General features: G+C 40.5%; 1 long non-coding RNA gene across 1 annotated transcript in view; it reads right to left on the bottom strand.

The window, feature by feature from the left end:
• LOC122107581 overlaps positions 1–8,857 on the bottom strand; it is a 61,316-nt gene extending 52,459 nt beyond the window's left edge. The window contains exons 1-2 of the long non-coding RNA XR_006147369.1: positions 8,715–8,857; positions 5,548–5,664 (exon numbers count right to left, since the gene is read on the bottom strand). This is a non-coding gene — a long non-coding RNA (uncharacterized LOC122107581). The remainder of the gene's footprint in view (positions 1–5,547; positions 5,665–8,714) is intronic.
• Between the last annotated feature and the right edge of the window lie 17,432 nt (positions 8,858–26,289).

Genomic DNA, 26,289 nt, shown 5'->3' with positions numbered 1-26,289 from the left:
TCTTTGTACAGCATCGAGGGCCCAGCTGAGATCAGAGAGCACTGATTTGCCATATATCCATTTGTGTATAAAAATTACACAGTGTACACAAGTATTGGCCATCTAGCCAAGAGCTAATGCACTTTTGTCTGCAGTAATGGTAGTTAACTTATTTTTTTAGTAAACTCTCAACAGTCAAACCCATTTTAAATTGACCTCCCTTCTGATTCCGGTGCATTTAGCAAATGTCTTTTACTCACTCAGCATTTCTTGTTAGTTTAAAAAAAAAAAAGAATTGATTTGTCTTCACTGGCACTTCTGAAATCGCACCCCTAATTGTGAAATTGTCTTTAGGAAGGCATGAAGGAAGGAAAGAGGGTGTTTTGTTTTTTCCTCACATGAATGTGCTTCGATTTGTTTTGCAAGAAAAAAAAAAAAACAATGCTTTTAGAGATACACCGTTGGACAGGTTGGGTGTCCAAGATGCTAGCTTTGCTGGTGGTTTCTACTGAACCGGTGGGAACACGTTGGCTGCAATCCTGAAGAAACACCTTCATTTGTCCTGGTTCTGTGACAGGTGTCACACACCGACCTGCCACGGTGCCTCTGCCCTCCTGTTGGATTTGGAGACCGGCAAGCACAGAGAGATAGACAAACAGATGGTGATTTGTAATCCATTTTCCCAGCAGAAGCAGGAGGAGGAGGAGGAGGAGGAGGAGGAGGAGGAGGAGGAGGAGGAGGAGGAGGAGGATTTATAAAAACCAGATTCAGTTCTCACCTTGGAAGCTCAGGCTTGCTGTACCTAACTCAAAGAGGCTGGAGGTAGGGATGGTTATTTGGGAGAGGTGGGGGACATTTTTGTGAATATTTTCTATTCTTACACTTCTCCTTGTAGAATGTTTAACAAGCATTTAGCGGTGAACCTTCACTTCAGACCCCAAATGACAAACATCCCTTTAGATTAATGGGCCATTAGAAAAGGACCATTGGTTCCCAAGACCAAGATATTTGTCTCCAGAACACTGATCTTAATCCTGAAGATCGGGCTGAAGAGGTCATGGAAGACAATGGTAAAGCTAATGCCTTTGGTTCCAGTCCCAAGGAAACATCCGATTTTCCATTCTGCACGATTTTAGTCTTCATAATGCCAGGGACCACAATTTGTATTACTGGGCTCCAGACCTGACCTACTGTACTCCCCTCATCCAACAGCTCCTCCTGGCATGGAGTGGGTGGAGATATTATTTTGGTTTCTCTGAGAGGCCATGAAGCTACACAGTCATTAAATCACAAGGTCTACCAGTGGCCCAGAAGGAGAGAATTCAGATCTCAGCCCAAACTGTAGTGAAAATCCAAAGCAGACAACAGCACCTTCTCCTTCTCCTCCTTCTTCTTTATTCCAGGCATTGCATTTTCCTCCCTCTGCCCTTTCAGGCCCCAATTTCTGAACAGTTGTAATTACTATTATGCTTTTTATTGTTATCATCATCATGATACAAGAAGTTTTCCGTGGCAGGGAATAGGCGATGCCTTAGAGGTGATGTCTCCTTTAATTCTGGCACACGCTGTGAACATGTAAATGTATGTAGCAGCCTGCTAATGCATTCAATTACATTCATTACAATTGTGTTTGCCTCCATCTCCACAAAAGCTAGAATTGGGTCATCATTAACTTCCTGCTTTTCACGCTGGTAGATTGGTGTTTAGAACAAGGGAGATGAGGCAAGGCAAAGAGGCAGGGGTCAGTCTTCTCAGTCATCCTACTTTTGGGTCATATCTCCATTTCCGTCTTACCTTACTCCGTCATGAGGCAAAAGGGAAAAACTGACCTGAGACCTTCCTCTGCTGTCTGCAGAAGTGTCATCCACTTTGGCTGACCATTAAACAATTTAGGTTTTCTATTTCTAAGTCTCCCTTTTACAGAATACTTAACATTCTCATTTATGAGTCTGTGTGCATGTGTGTGTGTGTGTGTGTGTGTGCGCGCGCGCACCAGTAGTGCAGTAGTGGGGTTTGAATTCAGGCCCTGAGAGCTGTCCCCTAGATTTTTTTTGCTTAAGACTGGTATTGTACCCCATGAGCCCGAGTTCCACGTATAGGGGTTTTTTTTGTTTAATTTGATATGAGAGTCTCATGAACTTTCTTATCTGGAGTTAGCTTTGAACAATAATCTTCAGAGCTCAGCCTCCTGAGTAGCTAAAATTACAGGCATGAGCTACCAGTACCCAGCTTGAGAGTCTTTTAATTATACAAAAGTAACACCAAGCTGGGTGCTGGTGGCTCACACCTATTATCTTAGCTACTCAGGAGGCTGAGATATGAGCATCATGGTTCAAAGCCAGCCCAGGTATATAAAAGTCCATGAGACTCATTTTCACTTGACCTCTAGAAAACTGGAAGTGGTGCTGTTGTTCAAAGTGGTAGAGAGCTAGCCTTGAGCAAAAGAGTTCAGAGACCTAAGTTCAAATCTCATGACCAACAACAACAACAAAAATCCTCTAAATGCTGAAAGTAGTAAGTCCATAGATATATTTCTACCCATTCCAGTCCCACACTGAGTTCCCTTCCAAAAGTTGAACTCCCAAAGTCAGATTCTGCACTTGTATTAACTGGCCACAATCACCAATGGCTGACAAGAATATAGGCTGCAAAATGGTACCATTTCTGATATTAGTGTGATCCACATATTACAAAAACAGTTACTTAATTGTATGTGAACTTTGCTTTAGCAACACAGTAAATAAGAAATCAATTTTTTGAAAAAGTAGCAACTAGATCAGACTTTAAAACCATTAAACTTGAGGAAGAAGATAGATACCAGCTGTTTGTTCTAGGAGATCCCTTTACAGGGGTCTTTTGTCCATTATTCCTTGGCCAGTAGGAAGTGGAAAATTACTTCATTCCAAAGTCTGTTCTTTTAGTAAGTATCTTATACTGCTCTCTCTCCCTCCATCAAATATCTGTTATTGGCAAAAGGAGCTAATTGTCTTTTGAGAACTTCCGATTATTAACAGCAGCTGAAGAGGAGGGAGGGAAGCAGTGTTCAGAACTACACACTGTGATATTGTGCAAACATCACTAGACCTGGATCCAGGAGACCTCAGATGCGCCCAGGCTCTGCCTCTTAGCAAAGTGTCCCAAGAGAAAAACTGAAGGTAATAAAGCTCATGTCAGACTGAAATGAGTCACTGGGTGAACTCCACATTTCTTTTTTTTTTTTTTTTACCAGTCATGGTGCCTGAACTCTGGGCCTGGGCACTGTCCCTCAGTTCTTCAGCTCAAGGCTAGTGCTCTACCACTTGAGCCACAGCACCACTTCCAGCTTTTTCTGCTTATGTGGTGCTGAGGAATCAAACCCAGGGCCTCATGCATGCAAGGCAAGCACTCTACCACTGAGCCACCTTCCCAGCCCCTGAACTCCACATTTCTATATAAATATCTTATACCCTTTTCTATTGCAATGACCACCACACCCCACCCTGCCCCTGGCCCATGTGAGTTCTGATCTTTCCCAGTAGTCTTTTTTCAAGTGGACATTTTGGTATCAATAGGAATTGTAAGCCTACTGTTCTAAACAATTGTCAAAGAGACCAATAAACCGTAGCTTATATTATTCTCTTATGAGATTACATAGGTTTCATGGTACAATGGAAAAGCAAACAAAAAATAAACAGAAACATAGCTGGGCACTAAAGGTTCATACTACTCAGGAGGCATAAATATGGAAGACTGTAAACTGAGGCCAACCCAGAAATGTTTGCTAGACTCGGTCTCCTAAATAACCAGTGAAAGGCAGAGCTAGAGGTGTGGCTCAAGTGATGAAGCACCAGCCCTGAGTCCAAACCCCAGTCCCAGAAGAAGGAGGAGGAAGAGGAGGAGGAGGAGGAGGAGTGGGAGGAGGAGGAGGAGGGGGAGGGGGGAGGAGGGGGGAGGGAAGGAGAAAGGGGAGGAGGACCCAATTCTTTTATATAACTCTATCCCTACCTTTAAAGTAGCTTAATTTTCTTATCTAACACAAAAGCAATAATCTGTGTTTTGAAGATCAGTTAAGTTTGATTTTTGATTTTTATTGTTGTTTTACCAGGGATTGAACTCAGGGCCTCACGCTTGCTAGGCAAGCACTTAGGCTGTACACACTCCCCTCCTTTTTGTATGCTGTATTTTCAGTCAGAGAGGGTCTGGAGACATTTGACAGGATGAATTGTACTGCAATCTCCCCATCTCATCTGCCAGTGTAGCTCGGATTATGTCCTACAATGCCTGATTTATTTTTGAGACAGACCCTCAATCATTTTTTTGACCAGCATTGTCCCAAACTACTACTATTCTGAGTATCTAAAACTATAGGCATGGATTACCATGCCTAGCCTGCAAGATTCTTATAATGAGAAGAGTTTTTAAACTTGGTCTAGTGCATAATTGCAAATTATTGCTCTCAAGCCTTTTATGATTCTAAAATCTGTTTTCTGGTACAGAAAACATTAACAATGTATTCATGATCAATTCCATTAGCATCCTATTGAAAAAATATATTTTCCATTAATAAGTCTAATTGCTTTTTGGTAATGACAACTGAATACTGAACTAATGGTCTGTGAGGATTTGATCCTGCCAAAATGAAAACCACAAGATGAGACTAATTATCAATTTTATACTCTTGTCTGGGGAAAAAAGTTAACATTTCATAAAGAATCTTAAAGAAAAGAGCCAGGCCTGGTGCCTCATGCCTATATCCCTTTCTACTAGGAAGGGAGGTTGAAATTCAAAGGATCATAATTCTAGGCCATTCTAGGCAAAAAAAGCTTATGTGACATCATCTCAACAGAAAAGCTGAGGATGGTAACATACCTGTCATCCTAGCTATGAAGGTGAAACCTAACAAAGAGGATCACAGTCTAGGCTGGCCTAAAGGAAGAAAATGAGACCCTATCTCAAAAATAATCAGAGAAAAAATGGCTAGAGGAATGGTTCACTTGAGTATCTGCTTAGCCATAAGAAGACCCTGAGTTCAAACCCTAGTACAACCATAACATTTTAAAATGAATATAGAAAAAGAATACTAATGAAGCATTTGCTTGTATTTCCAGCCAGGGTTTATTATAACCTACCATACTTTATTTAATATCAAAAAACAATGGAGAAACAACTTCAGCTCTGAGAAGTTAAACCTCTCTCTCCAAAGTTTCACGAACAGTTTTGTGACAGGCAGGCAGGGACCAGAGCTCTCCCACTCCTGATTCTAGTATTTCTCATTGCAGCTACCAACTCCTGAATCACCACATAAGCCAATTTCAGTGCTTATTATGTGGTTTGTTTCTTGAAAAAATATATGTATTAGAAATCATGTGATTTAAAAAAAATATCTTTCCTGGTAAAGAAATTCATTTATTGCTGCTATGAAGCAGGCTATTTTTAATTTAAAATTTGTTGGCAGTAGAACCACACAGATTATGAGAAAATCTCATTTCAGCTGATTTTCTTTTCTAAATCCAACCCACCCTCCCCTCATCCAAAGCAAATGCTGGGAAGGGTTTGGAAACGGAACTTATTTATCCAATAGACACTTACCCAAGGAAATGGATTGCAGGGAAATTAGCATGTCTTGAATGATGGTATTCCTGAAATGTCCATCAGTCATTGTAGAACTGGCTTCTCGAGTGGTATTCTCAAAATGGATTATTGTCCCTGAATTTTTAATAACAATTTAGCAGTTCAAAATACTGACAGTGATGCATGATGACAGCTTTTAAAGAAAAACAAAGTGTTCTGGCTTTCTATGTTACATAAATACAATACAATTGTAACTCGGCAGCCAGTGTCAGAATCACTCTCAATGAAGATATGTTGGATCCATCTGCCAAGAGAAGGTCAAAGGCATCTATAGAAAATAAATCCTGGCAAACACAGAACTGGCTAAAGGTTAGGGATCTAAAGGACAAACACACATTTAAAAGCACAAATCACCTCTCATATAGTAATAATTTAAATAGCCCCTCTCCTCTGACTGATAAAGAGCTGGCTTAAACAGCTGCATATATTTCCAGTAATGCTGTGGTGTTGAAAGATCAACAAATGAGAAATGTAAAAGGCTGGGTATGTTGGTGAGTGCCTGTAATTCCAGCTGCCCTGAGAAGCAAAGATAGGAAGATCACAATTCAAGGGCTGATACAGCAAAAGTTAGCTAGACCCTAACTCAAAAACAATTGAAGTGTGGTGCTGCACACCTGTGTCCCCAATTATTTGTGGCAGAATGAAGAGGATCAGAGTCCACAGGCTGGCAGCCCATATCTGAAAAAAAAACAAAACTCAAAACAAAAGGGTGGGGCTGGGAAAGTGGCTTAGTGGTAGAGTGCTTTGCCTACATGCATGAAGCTCTGGGTTCAATTCCTCAGCACCACATAAACAGAAAAGGCTGGAAATGGCACTGTGGTTCAAGTGGAAGAGTACTAGCCTTAAGCAAAAGAAGGTCAGGGACAGCACCAGGGCCCTGAGTTCAAACCTAGCAAAATAAATAAAATTTTAAAAAATAAAATAGATAAATTTAAATTTAATTTAATTTAAAAAGGGCCAGGGTATGGCTCAATTGGGAGGGGTGCTTGTTGAGCAAGACACTGAGTTCAATTCCTCAGTAGAGAAAAACAAAAGAAAGAAAACAGAAATTTTTTTTTTTAAGGGAAGAAAAGGAACTAAAAAGAGAAATGTAACTGGCAATCTCACTTAGCTCCATCAGAAGTTTCATTATTCTGCCTGGTGCCCCAAGACTAGCTATCAGCCAGCCTGGAAAACCAATATATATCTGAACTGTCTCCAGAAATGTCATTTCACTGATATTCTAGGAATGTCTCGATGACTTAGTCATAATTTGTGAATGGCACGCAGGAGGAGACGTAGCCTGTGAGCAGCAGGTCCACTCTGCCTCCTGGAGGACGGGAAGGAGTCTCAAGGTGCAAAGGGCTGTTGCTTTCCTGGTTCTCTCAGCACCCTCTCAAATGTCTCAGCAGCCAGAATTCACCTCCCCTTGCTAAGCCGGCACCATATGCAAGCAAGTCAGCTCAGCCTCTATGAGCACAAACAAAAGGAGACCTTAGGAATCATATTCAGAAGGAAGTATTACAAGAATACAATGGAGCTCTGCTTCAATCAAGAAAGACAAAAGCTAAAAACAATGTTCTTGCCATTGCATCCCATAGCTCGCTTCAACAGAATCAATATTTATTAAAAAAAAAAAAAAACCCACATGTCCCAAAGGAAAGTTCTGCAAAAATAAAAACTTCCTGTCTCCGTTTCCTGATCTTTACTTCTACCACAGCCCTATGTACACATACCCTGAAGGATAATTAACGCTGAGATCTAATCCTTCACCAATGACCTATAAAGTCGATGAGGGGAGGGTGCTTCTGGTCCACTTGCACACCACACCTGGAGCTCCTCATGTTCCACACAGTGGGTATGTTTAGTACACACAGGATAGTCTTCCAGGAGTGAATTTCCTGAGAGCCTCTTGCTCTGTTTGAAGCCATTCCCAACACAGTGCTAGGCACACGGTCATTTCTGAGTTAATATATTATAATACAAAATGATCCCTAATCACTCCCCTCCACTTCCTTTAAATAACTCCTATTTACTAAATTCAGGAGGTAGATTTGACAGATTCCCATCAAGTCCAGTCTTGAAGGGTCTTTTCTGATAAGGCCTTCCTACCACACATACAACAACCATACACAGCCCACTCCCTAACACAGATAAAGAAAAATTCCTAGCCATGCACTGGTGGCTCATGCCTGCAATCCTAGTTACTCAGGGTGCTGAGATCTGAGGATCTGGTTTAAAACCAGCCCAGGCATGCAAGTCTTAGGAGACTCTTATTTCTAATAATCTACCCTGCCTCAAAAGAAAACTGGAAGTGGAGTTCTGCCTCAAATGGTAGAGTGATAGCCTTGAGCAAAATGAGTCTAGGCCCCTGTACTGGCATAAAAAAAAAAGAAAGAAAAAAAAAAAGAATTTCTAGCCTTCAGTAGGATTAATTTCTCTATTTTCTTATTTTGAAAATATAATTCAAATGAATAGTTTTTTTAGGTGTGTGTGTCCGGTCATGGGGCCTGAACTCTGGGACTGGGTGCTGTCCTCAGCTCTTCAGCTCAAGGCTAGCACTCTACCATTCAAGCCACTTCCGGCTTTTTCTGCTTTTGTGGTGTTAAAGAATAGAACCCAGGGCCTCATGTATGCCAGGCAAGCACTCTACCACGGAGCCACCTTCCCAGCCCGACTTACTTATTTTAAATGAAGAAAATACAGAGGCATTTAAAGCAAAAGGAAAACTACTTTTCACGCACATTCCCGACCTATTCTTTGGAGTTGTCTTTTATAGATGCCAAATGAGTAGACACAATAACATTCTGTTGGGGATGAGGTCAACTTTAATTTGCCAATCACAGAAGACACATTCACTTTTTGGGGAGGAGGAAGAGAAAGAAAGGGAAATGTTAAGATCTGGGTTCATTCAAAGTCTTATGCAAAAAAAAAAAAAAACAAGCAGACGGTAAATGCTCTTCTGACCAGTCACAAACACACAAATCTGATGGAGTGTACTTTTTTTCTGACAGAAGTCTTCAACGAGTTTAAGATGGTAGATGTGCATTGCCCGAAGCAACACAGAGAACTCCCTAGGTTGTAAAATGGGACCTGACTTTCTGTAGTTTCTCCTTCCTGGCACCCCTCCCACCACACTGACTCACCAAATTTCACGGAGTAGAAGATCTATGAGTGAGGCTTCCTCTCTGCTCAGCCAATATGATCTTCTCAGCAGACATTTCCTACTGAAATGGCAAATGTGGGCTCTTCTTTGCTTGTGGCATCCTCTCCCTACCCCCCTCCTCAAGGCTCTCGGATGTCTCTCAAGTGCAAAAATTACCCACAGGGAGAAAAAAAGAGGAAAGGCAGTAATCTCATCCTTGGTCAAGGTCCACCATGGCTGCTGACTTTGCTCTTATTCTTTAATTCTCAGCAGTCATCACCAAATCTCAGTAACACCATCTCAGCAGATACAATCTCCATGTCCTGCCTGAACTAGACTCAGGTTTTCATACTGAGCTCTCTGATACCTGAACATAGCTCAGGCAGCTGTATGCCAAAGGCTTCTTGTTCTACAGAACAACATCTCTCTCCTCCCTTGTGCTGAAGTGTATTGACTTAAGATGCAAATTAAGAACAGGAGCTAAAATAATGGCACTGGCTCCTCCAAATCAGCTTTGGATTCTTTTCTCCATGTTTCATTGTGAATTTGAAACCCAAGGTTGTTTTTAAGTTTGGGAAAGAGATAGGAAGTGTGTGTGTGTGTGTGTGCATGCATATAAGCACACATACACTTCTATTGAATTGGGGCTATGACCTTTATATGTTTACATAATGTTGATCTCACTATCAACTGGGTGCCTATAATCAATCAAATTCTTAAGCGCCTGAATTCACTTCTAGTCAGCAATACTTTCTTCTTAAGTTTTCAGGTATGACAGACACCATGTCTGGAGATGATAAAGTATATGGGAGTCTGTCTCAGGAATATCACCATTTCAGTCTCTGGTAAGAGTATCTGCCACGTTAGATGGAATAGGAAGAGTAGGGAGGCAAGTTGTGCATTATCCTAATAGATTAAGAAAATATAATCCCATTTGGATCCTGGGCCTCTGTCCAAACCGTGAGATAGCTTTGCTAGTCATTAAATGTACAGGGAGAGGATGAGCTCTTTGTTCATAATTATATTGCATTTCTAAAGGGCACAGCATTCGTTTCTTTATGAGTGTAATCTAATCAGGAAAATAATTGATCGATAAGAGGATTGTTTGATAAAGAAACTATTGCTTTAGACTGCAATCAGTATCCTCATTCCATTGCAGGAATTTAGTTTAGGCATGTACCACTGATGAACAGTTATTTCCAGGAAATATTTTAAAATAGTTTCAATTGATTCTTTATCAATTCAGCAGATTGTTGTCAACTTGTAGTTAGGATCAGGTTGTTAAAAAAAAATATAAGGATAACTAAGAGTGCTCAAGGTCTGGAGTGACGGGAAATACAAATGAACACTGTGTATGTCCTAAAACAACAGCAGATTAAAACATGGCATTAATTTGTTGTGTGCTCATTAAACAATAATAATATGTGAGTGATTTGCCAGGAGGACATTTGGTTACTGTTTTCCGTGCCAACCCATCCTGTGGTCAATGTAAGATGGCTTTTGTTGGTTATGTTATCAATGTCGTATTATATGTATATTATTATAATTAAATTCATAATTGGAAATTTCAGGCCTTGGGGAACTAATACTGAGCTAATAGGTTTTGATTGTTGTTTAAATTTCTTTCTTTCTTTATTTTTTGTTGTTGGTCATGGGGCCTGAACTCTGGACCTGGGTGCTGTCCCTCAGATCTTCAGCTCAAGGCTAGCGCTCTACCACTTGAGCCACAGCACCACTTCCAGCTTTTTCTGCTTATGTGGTACTGAGGAATCGAACCCAGGGCTTCTTGCATGTAAGGCAAGCACTCTACCACTGAGCCACCTTCCCAACCCTGTTGTTTAAATTTCTAGCTATCTTCTTCATTCTTTCTTGCTTCTGCTCTCACTTGGCTTTCTTACTCAAGGCTGCTACTGAGTCATAGCTCCACATTCAGCTTTTTGGGAGAATTAATTGGAGATAAGAGTATCATAAACTTTTTCTACTAAACTGGCTTAAAATTACTGTCCTCAAATCTCAGCCTCTCAAGTAGCTAGGATTACAGGCATGAGCCAATAGCTCCTGGTATCTTCTTCATTCTTTATGAAGTTCCTTACATGTAGTATATACTGCTCTCTAGCTACCAGCTTTTCTAAACTATGCCAAAAACCGAGCCAACCATCAAATTACATGTCTCTAATGTGTTTATGAACTCCATATCCCAAGTAAATGATTATTATTTTAAGATGTACATGAAAATTATTCTATTTCATTTTCAGATAGGGGGAGATTTCTTGCTGATTAAATGGTTTTTTGAAGGTAAATTTTAACCTAATTTGGGTTTTCAATTCTAGATCATGTTTCGAGATGAAAAAAAAAAGATAACAGGTATCTTTAACAAGAAAAAAACAGATCTAAGGACTTTGTTACTTGAATAATTATATTTAAACTTCAACAAGAAAAAAACTTTAACAAGAAAAAACAGATATAAGGACTTTGTTACTTGAATAATTATATCGAAACTACAAGACAATCTATGAAATTAATATTAAGGCAGTTTATAGATAGCAAAAAAGAGGAAAATGACAGTCCAAACACATACAAATAAAAACACCCAAAGCCACATTGGTAATATGCATAGAAGACTCAGATATGAAAACAAGGTGAGAGGCTGTGCTGTAGAGCTGAAACTCTCTCAAAATGGGGTGCTAGGTATACATTTTTGATCAAGAACCTGGATAGCCAAAGCACCTTTCCTTACGCATGAAGGGTGACTGTAAATTTTACTTTCCTGTTTCTTATTTTCTTCTCATCTCTCATTTTTGCATCTTAGTCGGTAGCCTATAAATTTCCTTAAAGAATAGATTTACACTTCTTTGTCTGAAGTATCCACCATAAGTACTATCTCTCTCTCTCTCTCTCTCTCTCTCTCTCTCTCTCTCTCTCTCACACACACACACACACACACACACACACACACACATACACACCAGACCTTCTAATTAATGCAAGGGACTGACACCCAACTTAAACAAAAATAGAAGTTAAAAACAAAGGAGTAGGTCTGGTTTCAGGCTCAGCTAGATCCAGGATTTCAAACAATAACATTTCTCTTTCTCTCACTATTTCTAAGAGAAGTGCTTTCTGTGTGATGAGCAAGACAGACACCAGCAGCGTGACATTCATATTCTTTTCGCACAGTAGCCCGAGCAGCAGATGGCAAACTCCCTGACAGCTCTGGCTGTCAGATCCCAAGAAGGACTCAGCTTTGCCAAGCTTGAGTTATGTACGTATCTTTGAACTGATCACTCTTTCCAGAAGGAAGGGGAATTTCACTCAGCTGTATTCCTGGAATGATGGATGTCAACTCCGAGATTCCCAGCAGAATCAGTTGCATTAAATGAGGAGCAAATCCTACAAAATCAAGTATAGAGTAGGTGAGGAAAGAAGGAATGAAGGAAGGGGAGGGAGAGAAGGAGGAAGAGGAAGGAAGGAAGGAAAGAAAGAAGGAAGAGGGAAGGAGGGGGAGAGAAGAACACAAAAGGGAGGGAGAGAAAGATGGATAGATGGAGGAAGAAAAGGAAGGGAGGGAGGAAGAAAGGAAGGAAAAAGAAATGAAATGGTAGGAAGGAAAGAACTATATGCATGAAATTTTCAAAAATGATTTTTGGGAGAATTTATTCCAGTAAGATAGTGAATATGGATTATTCAATAGACAGACAACTTCCCTGATATATATGAAGGAGAAGCTACCTTCCCATGCCACATGACATGTTAGGGTCAGAACTGTATGTTATATTCTGCTGAACTACCTCTGACTTTATTGGATCTGAAAAGGTGATTTCCAGGGAAAATGAAGATGATCATAGCCTTTATATAAGTCAACACCATCAGCTACTTCAAGGAATTTCTTTGCTATAGTGCTGCAAAATGAGAGTAGTCTCAGGGGAAAGCAAATTGCTAGATAAAAAAGAAAGCTAACATGTTCTCCAAAGACCATTCTCTTTAAAGTAAATTCAGTCTGACACTAAGATGGCTATAATAACAAGGAAGATGATAACAAGAAGTGGGAATGGGGGCAAATTGAAAGTTTCAGACACCGTTCATGGAAATGTAAAATGGTGCATTTGCTTACACATGAAAACATTATTCAAATAGGCAAAACGTAGAAACAACCCAAGTGCCCATCAGTGCAATGGTATGTAGGAACAGTAGCTAGTTATAAACAGCAATGAAGTATTAATACATGCTATGGCATATACAACCTTGAAAACATGGCGCCATGGGAAGAAAAACCAAGCTGAAGAGGCCACATGTGGTGCAATTCCATTTGTCTTCCAAGATGGACAAATCAATAGAGAAAGTAAGTTGCCAAGGAATTGGAGCAAGAGGAACTGAGAAGTGTACGATTTCTTTAGGGGTTTTCTCTAGGGGATGATGATAATTCATAAAGATAGCTTTGTCAGGGTAGCAAAATCCATTAAGTCACACACTAGCTAGGCTAGCTAGCTCTGGATGATAAATTACCGATTGATAGGTAGGTGGGTGATAGAAAGATAAAGAAGGCAGCCTGACCAATAGACAAATAGATAATAAAATTCTATTTAAGCACTTACCAAGGCCCTCCCACATGCTAATTAATCCCTGTGCTTCCTGGGGAGGTAGAAACACAAAGAAAACATCCATGGCACCTGCTCTCAGGAGGCACACCAAAAGAGAATATCAAGAGTAAAGGCAATGAGGACCAAGCTTTTCACCTTGGTAAAGAGACAGTTATAAGACTTTCCTTAAGAAACAACCAAAGGTCCGTATCAGATGTTGTGTGATCTCTATTATTTTTTTAAAAATTATTGTAAAGGTGCTGTATAGAGGGGAAACAGTTACTTAAGTCGGGTAATGAGTACATTTCTTTCTGTTACCCCCTTCTTCGTTTTCTCCCACTCCCCTCCCACCCCCATCCCTGCTACTCTCCTCCCCCCAAAGTTGTAAAGTTCATTTCCATCATAGTATCTAGTGAGTATCACTGTTCCCTTTCTGTGATTCCCCTTCCCTTCCCCAAGTCGGATAAACTTATATAAAAGACAAAGGGTAAAGGAGTAAATAACAGTGACATCAGGGAATAAACCAAAGGGAAAACAAAGGGGAAAAAAACTGCAAACAACACACTAAAAAAAAAAAAAAAAAAAAAAAAAAAACGCCCCAAACTCTTGTTTCCATTTCTTGGAGTTCATTTTGATAAGCCTCATCTTATCTGGTCATATTCACATAGCTATTGAGCTATTGTGGTCCTCTCCTAAGAACACTCTAGATGTATTCTAGTTATTACAAATAAGAAAACCATGCAGCCTATGTTTCTTTGGGTCTGGTTTGCTTCATTCAATATAAGTTTTTCTGGGTCTTTCCATTTCCCTATGAATGGGGCAATGTCATTCTTTCTGATGGAAGCATATAATCCCATTGTGTATATATACCACATTTTCTTGATCCATTCATTCATTGAGGGGCATCAGGGTTGACTCCATACCTTAGCTATGGTAAATAATGCTGCAATGAGCATGTGCTGGGAGCTTTAGTGTGGCCCTGTTTGTGATTGTTTGGATGAATGCCCAGCAGTGGGATTGCTGGGTCATTGAAGAGCTCTATGCTTAGAATTTTGAGGAACTTCCATACTCCTTTCCACAGAGGTTGAACCAAGTAACATTCCCACCAACAGTGTAGTAGCATTCCCTTTTGACCACATCCCCACCAGCATTGGCTATTATTTGTTTACTTGGCCATTCTCACTGGGGTGAGGTAGAATCTCTACTTTTTTAATCAAAATCTTCAAGAGAGAAAAACCCCATCAAGACTCTACTAATGAGTGGCTATAGCCGAGGGACACTGAGGCTCAATGCCCCACCAAGATATATCACACATCTGAATATCACATGACTATCCTGTGAAGAGGCACGCTGCTTTTCACCCTCATCTATGGTGCTGTCTGCACCAGAGTCTGCTTCTTGTTCGGAATGTGGTCCTTACCCTTGGAAAGGAAACCTGGGCACCTCGAGTGGGTAACATCCACAATGGCTGCCAAGAGGCCCACGGGAAAGGAGACAGGTGCCCACAATGACCATCCCAGTTAACAATGTGTCATTGCTTCCACACATGAGCTCAGCCCGTAGGAATCAAATTGTCTGTGCTGGAAGCTCCTGTCCACACAACAGCCTTCCAGAGTGGCAGCCTAAGAGGAGAGGAAGCTCGTCCAAATCCTTGCCTCACCAACTTGCCGTCGTCAAAGTGAAACAAACAGGCATTATCTTATTAATATTCTAGTCTAGACTGCCATTCACGTGGCCAAGCTTTCATGAAGATGAGTATGTCCCATCCCCTAATTTTCTTGACAGGCAAAACCTCCCACTTTTGAGATTGCTTTGCACATTTCTGGCATATCTTTCAAAGACTCACTTTACTTATCAGAACCTCTCCTAAGCAGATTCACATAAAAGCCTAGTGAATAAAAGGAATAGGTGCATTTGACCTTTGCAAATGGGGAGTACAAGCAGAGGAAAATGGGGAGTGTGAGCCTGTAGGATCCTGGGTTGTAGCTGGGAGGGAAGAACTAAAGAGGAAAGCGTATGGGCTGAACAACAACAAAAAAAATAGAAATAAAAATGGGATGTCAAAATAGCTATGGGAACACATGCATTTTTAAACACTTGAAAATTATTTATTGTAACTTTTAAAGTTTGTGATATTTCAATGCTACATGAAAATGCATGAGACACTGTGGATTTCAATTGCTTGTTTCCTACCTGCATTTGCCTACAGAAACACTGGATCTATTCATATAAAATAGGCAGTACTGACATTATTAGGCCAAGCTAGAGAGACCAGGGAGAAATGGTGAGAACTATGAGCAGAGTGGAACACCACAGTGAAATCTCTTTCCTTTGTTTTTTTTTAAATTAACTTTCTTTGGGCCTTTTCTCTCTCAGCACTGGGGACAGAACCCAGGGCCTTACACTTGCTACTAGAGTAGGGGCCTTACCACTGAGCTGCAGCCCAGCCCTTTGCCTTGGTAATTTTGGAGATAAGGTACTAGGGTCCCATTTTATATCCAGTCTTCCCTGGCCCGTGATCCCCTTGTTTTTGTTGCCCTTGTCAATGGGGATGACTGGCATGCCAGCCATTGGTAGAGATGGAGCCTGGAGAACTTTTCTATCTCGGTACGCCTTGAACTACAATCTGCCAATGTCTGCTCTTAAGTAGTTGGATTTGGCTTGAGCTATCATGTCTACACTACTGGTAAACTTTGAACAATTAACATGCTTTAAAAAATAAATTACAAAAATGTAAAACAAGATTCGTCAAGGTGCTAGTATTTGTTGTGAATTTGTGAGAAAAGAAAGAGTGAAGGAGGGTGAATATAGTCAAAGTGTTTTATGTTCGTGTGGAAATGGAATAATGATGTTTGCTGAGATTGATTTGGAGAGGGAGAAGAGAAGACGGGGGGACAGTGATGGAGGAGGTGAATCTGATTAATGTGAAATGAAATCCCTTTCTACAACTAATAGATGCTTAAAAACTGGATGTAAAAAAAGAGCAACGAGCAAGAACCAAGGAAATCCCTGGGTGTCTTTCAGCTGACGGGACGTAGGGAGCTCTCATATTAGTGAGATTCAACCAGCATCTATTGAGCCCTCACTGTTTACACAGCACTGTTGCAAACTATGCACAATACTGAAGACGTTCAAACTGAATTGCAGTTCCAGGTTAAAGAGCTCTTTCTCTAGCTGAAGATACCAAATGAGTATGAATGAAGCAGAGAGAAAGTCAGACTCACTCTCGGGAAGTCTGAGCCTAAGCCTGGTTCTCAGCTTTGCAGTTTGGGAAACTGATTTGAGCAGCATCAAGAGTGAATCACTCCCTCAGAAGTCCCAAGAACAACTATGCTGGCTTTTGTGTCTGTAACTTTCATGATCTGTGCTTTATTGCTGACTTGCTATGCTTCTAAGAGCCACATTCTTTCCTTGGGTATTTTTGTGTGAGTCAGTTTTTCTTCACTGTCATAAAATACCCGAGATAATCAACTTCAAGGAGGAAAGGTTCTTGGGTGCTCATGGTTTGGAGGTATGGGAAGTCGTCCTATTGGCTCTGTTGCTTCTGGACCACAGAGAGGCAGAAAGCAGAAAGCAAAGGTTCTCATCTCATAACAGGCGGGCAACAAGAGACAATGATAGTGAAGGACCAGAGACAAACTATGCCTCTCAGAGGTGCATTCCAGTGGCCTGCTTCCTCCACCCAGGCCACTGCCTTATCTCCTCTCAATAATGTTATCAAGTCATGAGTACCATTAATGGAGCAATTCATTGATTAAGTCAGACCTCTCACCATCAGATCATGGTTCAATACATGGTTTCACCAGCTGGCAACAAGTCTTCAGTCCCCTTCAGTTCAGTGGAGGGGGCTGCTTCATACCCAAACCCTATGTGCCCAATCCAATCAAGTTATATTATAGATACATTTAAACAATTGGGATTTAAAACTCCCCAATTTGAACTCTTCATCCTTCTTTGAGCTTGAGCATTACTCAACTGGCACTCTGTGATAGTTGAAACAGCACAAATTTTCTAATAGTCTCATTAATACAGTTGTAGAAGGAATAAATGGTTTAATGTGTATAAAGTAACTAGGTTGTGCCCTGCATTAGTAGGGGCTAAATAAGTAGCGTGTGATTTGTGTTGTTCATATTGCTTCAGTCCAGTGCCACCGGCCTTGGAGCCAAAGACAGATGAGCTGTTGTATGTTCAAGTTCATGAGCACACTCCGTTTTATATTGAGTAGAGAACTTAGGGCTAAGATCATAGACAGCTTGCTCTGAGTGAAGATCTGGCTTCTTATACTTTGGGAACTTAAAAAGATATTCCTCTAGGCCATTGAGTCTGTCAGCAACCTAAGAGAAAAGGCATCAGTCATGCTTCGCTTTGTTTGTGTTCTTGAGAATCAAGAGTGAGGACTATCTCAACGAGTGGTTCCACTTCATGATTATTCCTTTTTTTTTTCTTTTTGTCAGTCATGGGGCTTGAACTCTGGGCCTGGGTGCTGTCCCTCAGCCCTTTAGCTCAAGGCTAGCGCTGTACCACTTGAGCCATAGCACCACTTCCGGCTTTATTCTGTTTATGGGGTGCTAAGGAATGAAACTCAGTGCATGAGAGGCAAGCACTGTGCCATGGAGCCACCTTCCCAGCCCCATTCATGATTATTCTTATACTAGAAGTTGAAGAGGCGGGAAAAAGGGCCCAGTGAGTGTATAAATAAATACCAACAGGTCTAAAAAAATCTGTTTTTTAGAAAGACTTGTTTTGAATGAACCTATTAGAAAACGGTAAGGTAGAACCATCATAGAAAAAGAATTTGGTCAACCCAAAGAGATTAATTAATTATTGAATTTGAAGCATGCTTTGTGATATGAATATGAGAAACCCAGTGGTTCATGTCTATATCCTACCTACTCAGGAGATCAGAGGATTGTTATTTAAAGCCAGCCCTGACAGAAAAGCTCAAAAGTCCAAAAAACTCCAGCCTTATTAGCCAACAAAATGTTGGAGCAGAGCCATGGCTCAAGTAGTAGAGCACCAGACATGTGGAAAAAAATATCCAAACAAGAAGAAGATGCCAATTTCAGGCCATGTTTCTAGCAAAATAAACAAATGAGTATGTAAAAAAATAAATAAAGGCATAGGTTGGGCATGGTGGTTCAAACCTGTAATCCCAGGTACTTCACAGGTAGAGATAGGACACAGGATCATTACTTTAGGGTAGCCTGGGCAAAATGTTAGTGAGATTCCATCTCAAACAATAAGCAGGTGTACTGGCACCTATCTATAATTCCAACTTGGAAAGTCAAAGGAGGAGGATCTTCATCTGAAGCAGGCTCCGGGCAAAAGGATGAGATTCTTCTGGGGGGAAAAAAAAAAAACTAAAGCAAAAATGGCTCAGGACATGATTCAAGTGGTAGAGCATTGCCTAGCAAGCACAAACGCCCTGAGTTCAAATCCCAGTACTGTACTCAATTGATCAATCCACATTTGTACATAAAATTATATCACTGAAGTCAGCTTCTCTAACCACCTAACACTATGGGGTGGTGCTTGATAGGAAAACAGCTGGTTTAATAACACATAAGATATTTAGGGTTTGAATATTCTTTTGGGGGGTGGGTCCAGTCGTGAGGCCTGAACTCTGGGCCTGGGCACTGTCCCTCAGCTCTTCAGCTCAAGGCTAGCGCTCTACCACTTGAGCCACAGCACCACTTCCATCTTTTTTCTTTTTGCTTATGTGGTGCTGAGGAATCGAACCCAGGGCCTCAGGCATGCAAGACAAGCGCTCTACCACTGAGCCACCTTCCCAGCCCGGGTTTGAATCTTCATTCGACCATCTGATAGTTGTGGTGCTTCAAGTGAGTTTATCATACTGGGCCTCACTTTTCTCAGCCATGAAGTGGAGATAATACCACAACAGAATGAACACAAATGAAGTGGAGGGCACATTTCACATGTAATATACTAAAGCTACCCTCAGCGAGTTCACGATCCCTTTTGGATATGAACTTCTTGATAAGTCTTTTTTCTTTGGCACTTGCAAAACTGGGAAACTTCAATAATGATTTCTCCTAGCTGTTCATATAGATTTGATTAGAACAACTTATGCTCTTCCTATTTGAGAAAGTGATGCAGCCTATTATAATCTTCTTCTGGGAAAACCAGACAACTTGTTGAATAAACCAAGGGTTGATGCCTCAATTTGGAGCCACCTAAAGCAGCTGGTTCAGTGGGAAAGTGAAAGGTAGAAGAGAGGGAGGGAGGTAGAGAGAGAGAGAGAGAAAGACCATCAAAAGCAGCTTCAGAGGCTGAGATCTATCTGATCACTGAATGGCTCCAGGCAGCTCAAGCTCAGCTCTCCCAAGCTCCGAGCCCTAGTGTGAATTGTGTCCATGCAGAAAAAGGGACTCCAATCTGAGATTCACCACCTAGTGAGCCACGTTTCTAATTTTCACCCAGACTGCCACATGCCTTAGAAGAGAGAGCAAAACGGCTGAGCGCTCTCTCAATAGAAGAGTTGAGATTTTTTTTCAACAATCTCTAGTACTGAAGACTCTTCTGTCTAGTTTATTTACATCCTTCTGGAGATAAAACAAAGGCAAAGATTATTCATGTGTTTGATGAATGTGTATTTCTCTGCTGCTCTGGTTATGACAATAAATAAAGCAAAGATATTCAGTTCTCCTGGGTTTTATATGCTACCTAAGGCAAGAGTCCATAAATAGCTATGTAAAAAAAATAACTATGTACTGTTAAGAGACAAAAAGGGGTATCTAGAGTATACATGGGATACAGTGGATGGAGAATTTCCTTATAGAGTGCTGGATTTCCAGACACATAGAAAAAATCATTATATGTATGAATTTTAATGTCAGAATCCCATATATAGTACTATGCTAAATATCTAGTAATGGTTCCAAATTATTTTTAAATGTATCTCTGAAGACTTAAGAGGTAGGGGAACTCCACCACTCTCCAAGAGACTGAATCCATAGCCCTACATTTATCCCTCCCAGTGGTTTGACTGGGATTTCTGAAACACAATTGACTTAGTAAATCTTTGATTTATTCAATCAAATAAACCTCAATCAAAGTATGTATCCAAGTTGTTACCTATATACATACCATTTTTCATGGCCTAGACTACTAGCAAGTCTTTACCTTTTTTTTTTTTTCAATCAATCCCACTGAATTATTCTGTTTTAACAATTTAACCAATGCATTCTTTTGGGTCATCCAACTACTGAAAATCTTCAAGATAATTTTCAACTAGCATGTTATCTCCAGTGGAAAATCCAAAGGTATGCCTGGACTTTCTGTGACTATGGTTAACTCTAGTTCCAATTACCAGCTTCTACTAACTTCTGGCCTGGGAGCCTCTGCTTTACCACACTCTCATCTGCTCCACACAAACACCCATCCTGTTCCTACACAGAAACATTTATTGAAGAAGATGATAGAAGTTTCCAGCAGGCAGACTGAACTTGTATATTACTCTCCTCTATTGTAACTAGTTCTTTCTCTTTAATTACTAATGTAGAATCCTCTTTTGTTTGTTCAGTCTCGGGGCTTGAACTCAGGGCGTGGGGTCAATCCCTGAGCTTTTTTGCTCAAGACTAGCACTCTACCACTTTGAGCCACAGCGGCACTTCCAGTTTTTGAGTAGTTAATTGGAGAAAGGAGTCTCACAGACATTCCTGCTCAGGCTGGCTTTGAACCACAATCCTCAGATCTCAGCCTCCTGAGTGGCTAGGATTACAGTCGGGAGCCACTTGCATCCAGCAAAATACAAATTTTTATGAATTGCCTCCTTACCCACCACATTTCCTTCCACTCCTACTATCCATTGTCTACTCCCTCCATCAATTTCTTCTTTTGAAGAAAACTTTGACTGTCTCAATGGCTGCTTTCCAGTATATTCCCAACTGCCTAACCTTGTACTTTTAAGTACTATTCTAAGGAATTTCTCCCTACCAAAGAAAGAAATGAATACTTAGTAAAACATGTTTTCTAACTTTCCATTCTAAAGAAACTCTGAAAAATCTAAGCTCTTTTGAATGAAATTTTGCAGCCATCTCGATGTAACCTCTCATTTCCTGCTCGAGTGGAAAAGCATCTCCGATCTGACCATCGCCACCACCACGACTGCCAGTGGTGGAGTTTTAATAAAACACAGTCATATATTTTCATATCATATTCCCTCCATGAACCAGGAAAATGGAATTGGCAGTGCATTTCTTTAAATTGTATTTGGCCTCACTTAAAACAAGAGTAATTTCAAAGCTCAAGTCTTTTGTGTGCTAAGAGGGCTCCTCAGTGGGAAAACGTTCAATAACTGCCACAATATCTTAGCCAGTCTTTAAGGCTCAGGAAGCCCAGGGGCACCATGTGAATTTGAAAATAACGTGTAGTTGTGACTGTTCTGCAAAATATGTAAACAGTTGGCATCATTAGTGGGTAGACCTGTGGTTGGAACTAAGCTAGAAAAATACCACTCCCATATGTATTTAGACTTCACTGTCGCTGAGAATTAAGTTCATCTTTGATGCACACGTGCACACACACACACGTGTGTGTGTGTGTGTGTGTGTGTGTGTGTGTGTGTGTGTGTGTGTGTTCCAATGGTTTCCAACTTGGGCATCAGAAGAATTAGGAGTCCTATCTGTAACTCATTCTCTTAGGAAACTCAGAGAGACTAAACATAAACATTCACACCCACTTAGACTGTGGCTGAGGACAGAAGTATTAAAATGGTGAATCTTGTCCTACTAAAGCCCCTGTGACCTTACGTTAGACTTCTTGGTTCTGTCTTGAGAAAATAGGCAGAAGAGGGAAGAGGCTGATGAGCGAGTAACTCCTGAGGTGAGCAAATCTCTGGTTAGTGGGAGCCACTTTGAAAAGATGGATGAAGTTGAAGAAGGCTCTCTTATAAAATGGAAAACAAATCTGAGCAGAGGAAGAGAGAGGAGAGCTGGGACCTGTGGGGATCCCACAGCAGCCTTTAGCTTGGTAGGGGTCTCGGTTTCCTCCCACTTTTATTTCCACTCCTTTTGATTCTCAAATCCCAACAGTATCCGAGAGTGCCCTGAGCCATCTGTGTACAGTAGAGTATGTGGGAAAGGACATGGTAATAACAAAGCAATGGGTTCATCTCTTAATTTATCCTCTGATAGTCCTGGAATGATGATGTCTACGGCTAAGGGATGCCTCCAAGAGTTCCAGACTATGAATAGCAAGTCAGTTCTGAGCAGAACCAGAAACAGTGAGATACCACAGAAGACATGGAGGCCTGGTGGCCAGGAGTTGACTCAGGAGAGACAAGAGTCCAGCAACCCTACTCTCCAATGTACACCCAAGGAAGTGACCACAGAAGGGGATAGGAGACTTCCTGGTGGAAGAATCAAATGGTGTTCAGCATCTCAGATGCATGATGATGGTGACTGCTGGAGAAAGGTCATTGCAAGGTCACTGCACTTAGATATATGATGAAAAGAAAGGGAGGTGAGAGGAAGGGGGAGAAAAGAGGACAGAGGAGGGAGAGGAGAGAGGGAGGGATGAGAGGAAGGGGATGAGAAGGAATTATTCTTTCTCTAAGGCTTAATCTTATCGGCTCATTGAATTTAAGGGAAAGAAATGGGAGATGGCATTTTGGAATTGAACAACTGAAGATATTTTAGAAATAAGTGCTAGCTGTGACTTTGCATAATATTAATTTCTTACAGTGGCTAAGTGTTTTCCAGCATCTAAAGCACTAATATTTACATACTGTAATGATCTGGAAGGGCTTCGGTCTGAAGGAAGTCAAATGATCACCGTCCTCATGTGCCTGGGGACCCTTCCCCAGCCTCGCTCACCTGCTCTTCTTTTCCTTACTCCACATGGAAATGAGCACCCTACATATAACCCACATCTGATCTCCTTCTTGGGCTCTGTAGTCAGGACCTGGTTAACAATTGGGTTTTAACAGCAAGCTTATGCTTTCAGTAGTCAAAGCTTATTTCTGACTTCTCTGAGAAGGATTTAACCATAATACTTTCTTTTGTTGGAGGTGACATCACAAAACTATATTTATGTTCAAACTATCAGGGTTCTGAGGAGTGCATGAGAAGGCCCTGGGTAAAATATGCATATTATGGTATGGTAGCATTCATTAAGTACTCCAGAAACAGTTTCCCAAGACTCCCTTTTGAAGGTTAATATCAGGTGTCACTTAGGTAGAATATGGTACCCAGACATCTGGTCCTATATTATTCCAGAGGTTTCTGGGAAGGGATTTGTTTTAGATCCAATGGACACTGAAATAAGAAGACTCTGAGGAAAGCAGATTATCCATAGAATGTGGATGAACCTCATCAAATCAGTTTTATTACAGAGGGGAAAAAAAGATGTCTTGAGCAAATGAAGGAATTCTCCAACAGCGATATTACCTCTTCCATGGGATTCCCCTTCTCCAGCCTGCCCTACATCTGCAGTCTTTGAGATTGATAACTTTTACAATCATTCAAATGAACTAATTCTTTAAGTCTCTCCTCTGTCTGTCTGTCTCTCTTCTCTCTCTCTCTCTGTCTATCTGTCTGTCTGTCTGTCTGTCTGTCTGTCTGTCTCTCTCTCTCTCTCTCTCTCTCTCTCTCTCTCACACACACACACACACACACACTACCTTCATGCTATATTTTTCTGGAGAACCAACTAATACAGATATTAAATTCTTAATTTAATATCTGCAAAATGGAAAGGTGGGCAATTATGGACATAATACTAAGTATACATGCATAAAATTGAGCTAGGAACCTTGATATGACTCATGGGATAAGAGGTACCTAATTGAAGAGAGGCGTATGATGACTCAGATCACGAGATAGTATACATATAAATGGAAATGTTAAACTAAAACCCCCTTGTACAAGTACTTGAAATAATATAATTGGTATAGTAGTAATAAAGAATTCCTGCATCATGGTTTTCCATTGAAAACAAATCCATTCTCATCTGTTATTTCATGGAGCCATTTTACAAATCAAAAGGTTTTGCCAGTGCATAATTGCAATCTTTTCACCAAATGTTTACTTACTCCTTCCTGAAAAAGTATACTTGAAATAAGATTTTTAAAAATCTCCATCCATTCCAACTGTCACAGTCAGAGAATCCCTTGATCAAAACTAAATGGCATATTGGCATCCAAGAAGTGTTATACCATTAGGTCAGAACAGACTAAGGGTAGCCCACCAGCCACATTTATTCTGGGAAGAGAAAGCCGGTGACCTGTAATGACATTGTCTACTGGTATCCGGGTGTAGGGTTTGGGCCCTGGAGGCACAGCAGGTCTCATGGTTTTCATACAAAACAATGGTGAGAAAAACTTGGAGCATCTCATCCCATCAACGTGGCTTTCCTGCTCATAAATCAGAGAAACCCTGAGAACAGAACAGTGGACCTATAAGAGCCCAAAGAGAAACCTCTTGCTTTAAGGGGTCTTTACCCTCATGACAATCCTTGACAGCTTGGCTTTAAATCCAAGGCATTTAAATAGACACTATCTATTAATCATAGTTTTCCCTTCCAACTTTTCAAACTGAAGCATTTTACTGGTATGTAAGAAACTGTGTCAAAATCTTATGTTTACTTCCTGTAAGATTCTTTATTAGAATCTATCATTTATGGCTGGGCACTGGTTGCTCACGCCTGTAACCCTAGTTATTCAAAGGCCTCAGCCTTTTGGTTGGAAGCTGGCTGAGACAGAAAAATCTATAAGACTTATCACCAATTGCCCAGCAAAAAGCCTGAGGTAGAGCCGAGGCTCAAGCAGAAGTGTACCAACAGTGAAAAATCCAACAAGAGCACAAAACACTGAGTTCCAACCCAGGACGGGCACACGTACACACACACACACACACACACACACACACACACACACACACACACACACACACACACACACACCAATAACCATTTATAGCATAAAGTAAACTAGGAGTCTTTTCATAAGCAATGACTTCAAAGTCTTTTGGCTAATATATATCTGTGTCATAAACTATTCACCAAAACATACAAAATGATCAAGATAAAGTATAATTTAAACAAATATATTTTTAAAAACTAACATGCTTGAGTACCCAGTCTCCACAAGCACATTTAATTATAAATAATACACTTGTAAATTTACTGACATGGGTATTATAAGACAAATACAAGAGTAGGAAAATGTAAAGAATGAAAATAAAATTCACAAAGCTAGTACCTTCTTTTCTTAGTCCCGTAGATGGTCTGATGATTGCTTGGGGACTAAGCAAGGGCAAGGGGTATCATAAGAAACACCCCTTTAGTTTCTAGCTGTCTGAGCTCCTATTTAATATTCATTGACTGAAAATATAAAAATAATCATCTTTTAGCTTTCCAGACACAAGTAAACCTAAGGGAGCCTACCCATTGGCATAGAAATTTCTTTGAGAAATGACCACAAATCAGCACACACTATCGCCACCATCACAACCATGTTCATTCCAGTATTATGTAAGATAATGGAATCAACTCAGATGCCCCTCAGTGGATGAAAGGATCAAGAAAATGTGGGATATATATGCTTTCATCAGAAAGAATGACAGTGCTCCATTCAGAAGCAAATGAACAAAATTATATTAAGCAAAACAAGCCAGACCCAACAAGCCAGACCCAAAGAAACACAGGCTGCATGGTTTGCTTTATTGGTAATAACTAGGAGATACCTAGAATATTCTTAGGCAAGGACCACAACAGCTCAATAACTATGTGCGTGTGACCGTACAAAATGATTCTTATTAAAATGAACTCCAAGAAATGGAAACAAAGGGTTTTTTTAGTGTAGTGTTTGCCATTATTTCTTTTTTCTTTCTTTTTTCTCTTTGGTTTATTTCCTGCCACTGTTTATTTTTTTATTTCTGTATCCTTTATCTTGTATAGAACTTCATATGATTTGGAGAAGGGAAAGGGAATCATAGAAAGGGTGGAACAAAGGGTGACCCAAGGCAGCAGTGATATTCA

The sequence above is a fragment of the Dipodomys spectabilis genome, unplaced genomic scaffold (assembly GCF_019054845.1).
Source record: "Dipodomys spectabilis isolate Male_0828 unplaced genomic scaffold, ASM1905484v1 ptg000051l, whole genome shotgun sequence".
Lineage (NCBI taxonomy): Eukaryota > Metazoa > Chordata > Mammalia > Rodentia > Heteromyidae > Dipodomys > Dipodomys spectabilis.
The sequence above is the reverse complement of the archived record's forward strand: the minus strand, read 5'-3'. Positions and strand labels throughout refer to the sequence as shown.